Source organism: Cygnus olor, chromosome 11, assembly GCF_009769625.2.
Source record: "Cygnus olor isolate bCygOlo1 chromosome 11, bCygOlo1.pri.v2, whole genome shotgun sequence".
NCBI lineage: Eukaryota > Metazoa > Chordata > Aves > Anseriformes > Anatidae > Cygnus > Cygnus olor.
Window position 1 is genome coordinate 13649600 of NC_049179.1, and position 11265 is coordinate 13660864.

At 45.8% G+C, this 11265-nt stretch overlaps 1 long non-coding RNA gene across 1 annotated transcript; it reads right to left on the reverse strand.

Annotated features, from left to right (window-relative positions):
- Positions 1-288: 288 nt before the first annotated feature.
- On the reverse strand, positions 289-10124 carry LOC121076217. Its single transcript, XR_005823394.1, has 3 exons — positions 10048-10124; positions 1400-1501; positions 289-489 (listed from the first exon to the last, which is right to left on the reverse strand). It is a non-coding gene; the product is annotated as an uncharacterized LOC121076217 (long non-coding RNA).
- Between the last annotated feature and the right edge of the window lie 1141 nt (positions 10125-11265).

Genomic DNA, 11265 nt, shown 5'->3' on the forward strand with positions numbered 1-11265 from the left:
TAACAAATATTGAAAGGATTGTTCTACAAATACTGCGGCCCTGCGTGGCGCTGGGATCGAGAACAGCAGCTGGAAGGTGGCTGCATTGTACCTATGCATAAAGCACCCCTCTTCTTCCACAGCACCTGCCCTCACTATGTGGTACTCGCCTTGGTAAGGGTCACAACATAGCTGATAGCAGCAAAAAGCAGACTTATAGCAAGACATCCACAAAAGAAAGTCACAAGGAACTTGGACGTTCACATTGCTGGTAATTGCTCCACTAAGGAATAAGACAATCTGCTGAAGTCAGTGAAAATTGACTTTATTTGTGAATGACAGCCAACAGAAATTAAAAAAAAAAAAAGCCTTGGTTTGCCCCAAGCAACTTCATCTCACATGGATTGACTTTTGGGAAGTTGTGAACAGCCTCAGATGCTGGCAGGTCTTCACGAGTGGGGAGGACCAGGCACTTTACACAGCCCCATTTGCACTTTGGGTAGCAAGATGCTGGTGGAGGAAAAAAAGTAATAAATGTATTTTAAACTCCTGAATAAGCCTAGAAAGTTAGAGAAACTTGCAGATTCAAAGCACATTCATCTTGGCTGTATCAATTAGCATTTCCTGTTGTGGTACCAAGGTCTCCTTTCCAGAGACCACCAAATGCTCTAGAGCAGCTGTATCACTCACACAGGCATTAATAATTCCTTTAATAAGTAATTTTTAAGCTACCTACCACGCTTAACCATTCAGGACCTCAGTGCTCATCTGCTGCTTTACTGAGGCCTTTTGTTAAGGCACGACGTGATTGACTGGAAGCTCTCTAGGGCGAACCAATTTCCACAGAATATGGCTTTAACAAATTCTATGTAGCCAACTGGAAAATTAAGAGCTGTCTTTTGCTCTGGGATTTATTAAGGTTGAAGTGGTCTTTATAAGTGTCTTCTCAACATGCTGTTGCTATCTAATCAATTGAGGATAAATTAAGGGTTTGATCAGATTTTCTTTCGCAGGAATTGACCTGATGATTAGAGATGATGCCCTGTGCATTGCTTTACCCAGAGCAAGGAAAGCCCAGCTGTGGCTTGCTCTGAGAGGCCACTTTTAAGTGCCCAAGACAGCCTGACCTGACCCTTCAGAAATCACTAGCTACTACAGTTGGCTAACAGTAACTGTACAACATATTTGCATTTCATTTGGCTTGACTGGAGAACCAATAGCTGGTGTTTAAAGAGCTTTAAGCTGTGGCAGCTTGAAGTGCAGAGGGGCAAACTGGATCACACACACAGGCAGCTCCACTCAGGTCCCTACAATTACAACCATGCTACCCTAGCAAGAGACACTTTCTGATTTTTCTTCACAAAAAAAAAAAGTTTCCAAACAGCCAAGGGTAGTTAACAGCAGTAAAACCCAGATCCACCTTGATGCAATCAAATTCCCTTGTCGTCTAACCAGCTGTTTTCCAAACCAGGCAAGGATGCTGGAACCCCACAGCAGCCTTCCCTCCAGACTCTTGCAGGGCCTGTAGAAAAAATCAGAGGGAGTGAAAAAACATCACTACAGAAGCATCATCTGTAAACTAACCCATCCATTTCTTACTATGCAGGGCAGTCAGACACCAACATTAACATGGCTGCTTTGATTAGCTATTAAGCCAACAGAATTGTTGGACAATACCAAATTTAACCTGATATCCTTCACCCTCTCAGCTGCAGAGGTGCCTCTCAGAGATATGGGGGCTGTAAGTTACAAAGATCCTGAAACCAGTATGCCTTCATTTCAGGGAAAGTACCATGGACAGGAGGAGACAAATTATTTTTTCCTGTGAATTATATTTGATAAGAGTCTAGCAGATAGCCCCCAGGAAGACAACAACCTTTGTGTATTTGTTGATAGGAGAACAAGCCGATGATGTGACGGGCCACCAGAGAGGCTAATGAGTTTCTGTAATTATTACAGAAGATCTGCCCAGGAGAAGCTGGAGATTAGCGTCACTGCTCAGACAGCAGTAGGGAACCTGAAAATCAGGACAGGGCCAGGCATCACAAATTCAAGACAGAACAGGTACAAAAATGCATGGATGTTTAGCTAATCTCTCAACAGGAGATTAAAAACATCTCACTTGGGTTTGCAAATGAAAGACCGAGGTACAACTGCTGTCTATAACTAGGTCAGGGAGAGTAACATCAGACCCTGCCTGGTTTTGCATTGAGTCCCAAGATCTGAAATGTTCCCTGTCTCCACTGGCAACATAAGACAATAGAATCTTTAGGCACAAGGGGAATTTTGCATATGATTTCTGGAGTAAACTCTTCAGTCAGTTAAGTGTTTAAGCCTTAGAGGAAGCAAGGCTGGAAGAGCTTTCCTATGGGAGGAGAGGGACAGATCTTGAGAGTCAGTAATGCACAGGCACAGCCAGTAGCTGCCTGCTCCGCACCTAGTTTGCTCCTGCTTCAATGACATCGACATCTCACCATTCCACTGATGCCCACCTTTCCCCATGAGGTGGTCTGAGCATATCCCAGCAGCAGCCCCTGCTTGCAAGTCCCCTGAGCAGGGCTGGGATTCCTTCCCAAGCCAAGATGCTCACAAGCCTTCAGTTCCTTTGCTTTATCCCTGACCCCAGACAGCAATTTCTGTGGGTACCAAGAGCCCCAGTAACATCCGCAAAGCTGTTCATATTTGTCAGAATATCTCCATGAAACAGTTACAAGTTTCTCAGAAAAGGAAGAAGGGAAGTAAATCTAACATTGAAAAATTAAAAATTTAGGGGCATGATCAAACTAAATGAACCTTATGTTAAATTATACGACTGCAGGAATGCCAGCACAATTTTATCATTCATACTTAGTCTGATAAAACCCTCAGGCCTTTAATTTATCTCCACTCCAGTACAACCCTGAATCACAAGAAGGTTTTGCTACAGAGCAGAGGTCAGGCTCGCTGCAGAGCAGCACAGGCTGTAAATACAGCTGACTGGTCTCAGCCACCTCCCCTGTGGGACTGACACCGGGATGCTCTTTGCTAATGATAAATCAGAAGCACAGCACCTGAGAGCTCATTTGCTTTCACGCTCTGAGCAACTTCACTGTTTGAGCAGGCACAAAACCATCCAGCCACCCTCAAACAACTTCATCACCATCATCCAGCAGCTCCATCACCACAGGTTGCCCTGATGGATCCCAACAGCAGTAACAGCTTTGCTATTTTACAGGGCCTCTGCTTTCCTTCTAGGTTGCTCTGAATACAGCAAAGCCCGACTATTTACACCCCTCACCAGACCTCACATCCAGGCTTCTGGGGAAGCAGGAGGTGGCACCACAACACTGAGGAGAGGAGAGCATGCAACACAAGGCAGGAAGAGGAAATTTAGGGTGCTTCAGCTGCCATAATCCCAAAGGCTAAAACCTGAGAAGGCCCTGGGACAGATACCTTGAATTTCCCATGCCCTGGCTCAGCTCCACACACCTGAGCAGGTAGCAGTGGGTACACAGAAGGTGCAGGAGCCCCCAGATGTGCCTGGCTGGAGCAGAGCAACTTTGCCATGATGCAAATCTCTCCAGACGGTGTAAATCCAAGTCACAAAGCTCACATTTGCTGTGGCAGTAGCAATCACAGAATAAAGGCAAATCAAACTGAAGTAGTCACAATTAATCCTACCTGCATTTAGAGGAGTTCCCATAGACCACAGGCAACTGCACAAGCACTACAGGGTGTTCAGGTGAGGGAAGCCAGCATCCTCGGGATCTACCCAGCTTCCGCAACCCAAGTGCCCGGAAAAGGGCTGGGTTGTGTAACAAGCACTTGCCAGGCTTCCTGTTCTCTCTGCTTGTTTTTTTTTGTTTGTGTTTTGTTTGTTTCTCCTAGTCCTAACTAGCATTAGCCAGACTACAAACAACAAGGGGAACATTCCCCTGTCACAATCTTGAGCACGCGTTTTCTGTCTGGAGAAGAAACGGGGTATCTGATGTTACTCTTGTATTCCCAGTCCTCTCCAATTCACCGCAGGACCATGGCAAGTTATTAATAGCACAAAGACAAATGTTTTGGTCCTCTCCCCTGCTCAAATGCAAAAGTTGATTCCTGAGAAGCTCACAGACTTCCAAGCAGCACAGCTGACCCACGCAGACAGGACAGCTCATGCTACAGCTGGCATGAACAAGACCTTCTGTACTTTACTCCCCAAGTCTGTAGGGACATGATGGATGCTCTGCGCATCTTCTGGAGTAGAGATTTATTGAACAGTTTCTGAGCTCAGTGCTGCAGCTGATCCCTGTGAGCCCCATGTCCCTACTCTTTTGAAGCCCTGCCTTGAGTTGTGATTGCCCCAAGGTGGAAATCAACACCTTCTGGAAATCCATGTGGCTCCACCTGCCTGACACATGGGTTTCACACCAAGTTTCTCAGTGAATCTTTTCTACTCCTTATCAGCCTCCCAGCAGGACTCACAGGACCTCTCACTTGGAGGACTAACCCTTGCCAGCCTCCCTGCTCAGCCCATGTGTCACCATAACCCCCAAATGGGGCAGCGTATCACTTCCACAATGCATCTTAAGAAAATTTCAGCTACAAAAAGTCAACAAAAAAGTGAACAGCTGACTACATTGTGGCAAAACTGACATGTGTGGTTTTGAGGAATTATTTAATTTTCCTTATTGATACAAGCTATGCATTCGTAAGCAGCTCAGTGCCTCACCAGCCTCCTGCCAGACTGAATCATTTCAGCTGCGAGATGAGAAACAGCAAAAGTTCAAGGTTGCCACAACAGCAATCAGGCTTAAGGTCTGGAAATACTATAGACAAGTAAGCAAAATATCTCTCAGCCTCAGGACATTCAAGATTCAATTTCATTTAACGAAGCTGGCCGCAATTCACCCTGGCACAACAGCATCGCAGGCAGAAGCGCACAGCAACATTTTGCTGGAGCCACACAGCAAGGAGGGCTCCGTGGTGGCCCCAGCCCCAAAGAGCACGGGGCCACCCTTGGGATGGAGGGACCCACCTGGCAATGAAGGGAAGGCATGGAGCAAGTCAGCAGCACTGCATCAAAAGCAGACCACACAACCCTTGTTTTTGAGGTAGGTTTTCCCCAGCTTGCACCAGAAGCAGCTGTGTTGTAGTTAGGTTTTCAGCTTTGGGGGGGCCACAGGCAGTAGAAAGCCAGTGTTTTCCTTAATGGTAAGTCAAGATGAACTTCACCTGGAGCAGCTTCTGAAATAACTGGTCCTGAGGCATATGCAGCCATGGGACATTTAGCTCTAAGTCAGGACACCCATCTCTGGGGTCATCCAGCAAGTACTTGTATTTCCTTCCACCACACTGCCCCCAGATCAGTGCTTTCTTTGCAGCAAAAGGGCCCTTTAGACAGTTCTAGCCCCAGCAGCTTTAGTCTACCCCAGGATGAAAGGAATCACCAGAGCATCTCCCCCAGGCAGGGGCGATGTGACTGCAGCATCCTGCTGCCTCCCCAGGGACATCTCAGACAGCAACCCGTAGAACTGCACAGAGTAGGCACACATGGTCAGAGACTGCTCTCAAAACAGGGCAATTTTAATTATTTTTGTTCCTGTGCCAGATTATGGCAGTTTACCTTTGGATTAAAGGCTATCAGCTTCCATCCCCCTACTGTTATCCTTTTCTACCCAAAACTTGTTCCCATTGCGCCTGCTTTAATATTTTAAGCTGCCCTGGAATGAGACTTTTCAAAAGAAAAGTTCGTAGCCAAACAAATATGCCCATGACATAAGATGAGTGATTGCACAGCTGAAGCACTGATGTCTTCAGGATTAATCTTACCTAAATATTTCATTTCTTCATTTTGAATTATGAACCTCTTTTTACATAAATACTGGTAGAGTTTATAGATCATTCCTGAAAGCAAAGTTTGATTAAAAAACTAGGAAAACACTTGGGGAGGAAAACTTCGGTCTCATCTAAAAGATGGCATCTGCTATCTTCTGAAGAACCCAAGGCAGGATAACAAATCGGTCACTTATTTTTGATGGCATTTTTATTTAAACTAAGCAGGATATCATAAGCCTTGTGCTACTTTTGCCATTGTTGGATTATTGTAATGAAAGATTTAATTAAGAATAAAGCCTCTGACCTAACTGTGCCTGAGTCCCAGAGTCTGGGGGCTCACTAATCCCTAGTCCCAGCGCTCTGTTGTCTGTGTAGGACCTCAGCATCCCAGACACCTTCAATCTGTAAACCCTGGGCTTGCTCCAGCCACCAGACAGCCTGTCCATGCCCCTATTTCTCACAGCTGTCTCCCACCAGCTCTGAAGACCACCTTGTCAGACCCCACAGTGACATGAAGATAACACCAATCCTTGAGTCTTGCCCTAATAATTAATGTCCAACATGGAAGAGCCTGGCCCAGACACTGCTGCACATCTGGCAAACCCCATTCCTGTGTGTGCCCCTTGCCCCAAAGCCAGGTGCTCAGCCCCACAGCTGGGCACCACCTCAGGGGCTGCTGGAGGGCCAAAGGGAAAGGAAATAAATATTAGGTTTTCTACAGGAGCAGTTCTTCAGGGGCTTTCTGCTTGTTGAGCACATCCCACAAGGTCTTTTCCTCCCATTGGTTGCAGCGTGGACAGGCTAGAGCCCCAAAAGGAATATGGAAAGTGCCCTAAGAGATCTTACAGATGAAAAAAGGAGACAGACATCAAGGACAAACTCAGCCCGGTGTCACCAGGCACCCGAGCAGATGATGTAAGCCATCCAAGTTATGAATTTCATTTAAAGCTCCGTGTGATTATTATATCTGCACAATCTGGGTAGCAATTCTCATCCCACAGCTCTTCCTTAACTAGAAGATAAGTCCTATTAATTACCAGCAGGCCTGGGGATATCTCCTTTCCCTACTACCCTAGTTTTTCAGGCACTTGGATAAATACTGAGCTTCCTCTTGCAGGGAAGGGATTGTATCTGCAAAGCGTTAATAATCTAAAGCTGCTTCCAAAATAGCTTGCATAAGCTGATAAGTTTATCCTACATCTCAACGCTTTAAAAACAGCAGCTCCAAACACCTTCCCTGACCAATTCATCAAGATTTCTATCAAATTCAGGATCTCTATCCCAGCTTGACTCACCCAATTTTTCAGCGTTCAGTAATCAAACCCCAAGATGCCCATGACTCCTGCGTACTAAATTTTCTGCTTTCAGGGTCTTCCTGTGTTAGGAAAGAGGTAATGGTGTCAGGCAACAAGCAGGAGGAGAATATTCCACAAATACAAAAGAAATAATTAGAACTCAGCAATTTATTTGGGAACGCGCATGTGTTTTTGTTGGTAGGAGAATGTCATTCCCTGCTTTTTAATCTCAGGATCCACTGATGTATTGTGACTTTCGTGCTTCTTTGTGCCACGCATTCATATCCATTTTGCTCCCTCAAGTGGGGCAGGCTTTCCAATGGATTGTCACCATTTAGTAATTACAAATATAAATGTCACCGCTGTCAAATAATATAATGCACCTCACGCATCAGGACACAAGCTGTTTAAAATCAAACTATTATAGTAAAGCTGCTGCTGCTGCGTGAATACGCATTGATTAAATTTCTAGACATTAATCATTTTTAATAAAAACTGAATTTTGTCAAGGCAGCTATGAACTTTCCAGAAGACACTGGAATGAAATGATGTCTCCAGAAGGCACTGTTCCTCCAGGCATTGCTTGAGCGCTGGGGAACTGTTTGAGTACATAATGTATAGCTGCAGAAAGCTTTTTCTAAAAATTACCTCGACACAGCAGTTCAACCAATTCTGCCAGGAGAAATGCAAAAGGCCCGAAAGCTGCAGCTCCCAGTAGGTGGCCAACACTCACCTGAGCACCAGGATGTGTGTGTATAAGCGCAGTGGCTGCTTTCTGATGCTCACAGGATCTGGCTTCCCCACGCTGCCAATGCCACCCCAGGATGAGGTCTCCCAGCATGCTCAACAGTGCCAAGACGTTTTTCCTTTTTCCACCCCATCACCCTCAAACCCTAACAGATTTCAGACTGTAGAAGATAGATTATCTAAGCAGTGCTATGAGGGATACGCCGCTGAGGATGTCCACTTACTCAAAGAGAAAAGGGTAAATTTGTTTCCCGTGTGCCTTTCTATGAGCATCAGATCCACCTGCTGCCCACTGCCATCTTTGTCACATCTGGGAAATGTGGCCACTGAAAGGCTCGTGGCACACAGTAATTAAGCAGAAACATGTTTTGATTGAAAGATTTGGGTTACCTTTCTAGAGAAGGGATACCCTGGGAAAACAAGCTGTGACTATTCACCCTGTACATTGGAGAAGTTACTCAGCACCAGGATCAAATCGCAGGCACAGAGTGGAGCAGCCACTTGGCATGATGATAGATTGCTGTATCAGTCTTACCTGTGAGCCTTATTTACAGAAGCACCACAAAAATATTTGAGCTGGCAGCCACTCCATTCTGAGAGCAAATACAGCAAAAAATGTTTTCTAACCTATGGAATTTGCAACTTTAAAAAAAAAGTGTACAAAACAGGTTTCTCCTCACTAGCCCTTCAGCTCCTGCCTGCCTGGTTTAATAAGGCAAAAAGTCTTAAAAGCATGAAGTATTTGCTAAAATACAGGCAAGGATGTTGATGTCATTGCTCAATCTACTGCTGGGAGTGCAGCTCTGAAACTGGGAGCAGGTGAAAAGAGGGAAATCACGTTTGGAGCCAGATGTCACCCAAACTCAGCTTGCTACACATTCAGCCAAGACAGGAGCTGTGATCAGGATTTACACCTCCTTGCAGGGGAGCTGGATGAGAGCACCATGGCACCAGCCTGCACTCAAAGCACTGGTTTCCCAGGATTTCAGGGTGGGACTGAGCCTCACCCAGCCCGAACTGAGCCAAGATGCTGGTGCCAGGCACAGCAGAGCATGACCACAGCAGCTACCTCCTTCCCAGGGCCATACCAACCACAGAGCCCAAGTTTCTTACCCTTTGCCCCCGCTTCAAACCCCCAGGGAGCTCAGAGCCCCCACGCAGGGGTGAATTAAGCACAGGAATACCCTCCTGGTCCATCCCTGGTCCTCAGCCCTGCGCTGCTCCCTCCATCGCCCTGGTAAGCTGCATGTGCAGCTGCACAGAAAAGCAGATTGAGGAACTGAGCTGGGCTAAAAATAGGGGCAACTCTTCCTAAATAGAGCTTAAATTTAGCTGAACACCACACAGCAAAACTGTGCTTGAATGAAGCTGGTCTGCAGGGAGCAAAGCACTGCAAGATGCCTCCTTGGCCAGGAAGGCTCCACTCCTCACCAGAGGTGCACTGGGGGAGCACAGGGTTTCTCCATGCTGATCTTGAGCACATCAGCATCACTCCCTGAAGAGCCTGTGGTCCCCAGTGACACCCTGGCCCTCCCCTCAGCCACCCCTGTACCAGGACAGCCAGCCTCACCAGGCAGTCCGTCTGACCTGCCCTTGGATCCATCAGGAGACCTTGGAGTGGCTTTATTGCCTAGTCTTAACCAACAGCACAAGATGTAAGGTGGTTGCTACTTTTTTTTTTTTAAGCTTTCCTGATCAGTTAAAACACATTCTCATACATTTCAGTGTCATCTCTCTGCAGCCAGCAAAAGAAAAGGAGCAGACATTGTTTGGAGCACAACAACCAAAGACCCTTCCCTTTCTGCTCACCCTAAGGAGCAGGGCAGCTTAACCAGCTCAGCCTCCTCTTTCCCTAGGGCAAACACATATCAGGAGAGAAATTGTGCCAGGACACAAAGTACATTGCCACCTACTAGTGGAGCCAGAATTGCATTTCACATCTTTAAGTGCCTCCTGGGTGTTTATTGCAAACCCAAGTCAACAGTGGGCTTCTCTGGCATCAGCTGGAGCAGCTCTACTGAAAGCTGCCTGAACTGCAAGAGCTTGCACCCAAACGAGCTCCCTGAAGGAGCAGGTTGCTACAGCATACTTCAGTAGCTTTGTTTTCTTACCTGATTTGCCAAAATACAAGCCCTTTCCTGCTCCTCAACATCCCACAATGAGAGACTGAGCTCCAAAGCAAAGCTGCTGTTCCAAGAAAAAGCAGAGCATGTACCCCACTGACCTTAATCCATACCCTAAGCAACTCCTCTTCCTCCAGCCATCCTCTCCTCTGCAGAAGCTCTTCATCCTGCAGCCCAACAGCCTTACCCAACCTCATTTTGGGTTGGGGAAGAGCCTTTTATAAACTCATGGCCCTAAATGATTTTCAGGTGGTCTGGATTCAATGCACCACAAAAAGCTCCTCATCAGCACCTGGAAGGTCCTACCCCAGACTGCTACAGGGGTTCTACAAGCAGACCTTGATCTCTATGCTTTGCAGGTTTGGTCAGCCTGACAGCTCAGGTGCTTTCACAAAATGTAGCTCTTATCCCTGTATAAGGGATATATATCCCTGTATATAATAACCTCTTACCCCTCTTATCTTATCTTATCTCCTCTGAGCTGCATGAAAAGGAGAACAGACCTTGCTGCAGATAGGATGGGTTGGTAATAACTGATGTGTACAACAACATACTGTAATTTCCAAGGAGTTAAAGATCTTTAATTCAGACTCCCAGAGCTGGCAAACAGCGAGGTGTTCAACTAAAGATGCTGGGTCTCGTGCTAGCCAGCTCTCTATGCAGGCAATTGATCCTGGGAAATAAGATGAACTTTGGGTCCCTTCCCACTGAAAAATTTTCTCTAACAAAAACATGAATTTTTGACAAAGCAAGGTGGGTGGTTTTTGCAAAACATCTGTTTTTTACACATATTTTTCTTCTTAAATAGAAGAAAAAAGGCTCAATTTTTTTTTCTCTCTCTCTTGTGGAAAAGCTGTCACTGAGCTCTGGGGGAGTTTTAAGTCTGTTTTCAACTACATTGCTTTTTCTCCCTGCAAAATGCTATTCCCTGGCTGGATTTCACCTCCTGCATGCGTTTCCCAGGTAGGAAACATGTGAAATTCAAGGCAAATCATTTGTGTTCCTTCATGGCGGAGAGAAGAGAGGCCAGCCTAGAGGAAGAGATGACAGGGTCCAAATGGAAAGCTTTTGGTGGCTTTTTTCTTTTTTTTTTTTTTTTTTTTTTTTTATGGACAAAAAACTAACATCTCTATGTGATTAAAAAAAAAAAAAAAAAGACATTCAGGGCAGAGTCAGCAGCAAAGCACACTTTTTCCATTAAAAAAATAAGACGTACAAATGTAATAAGAGCAGCCATGTCCTTCTGCAATTCAGCAGCAATGTGTCACTGAGTTGTATCTGCTTAAGCTGCTGAAGAGAAACCTTTGCTGCTCCTAGGG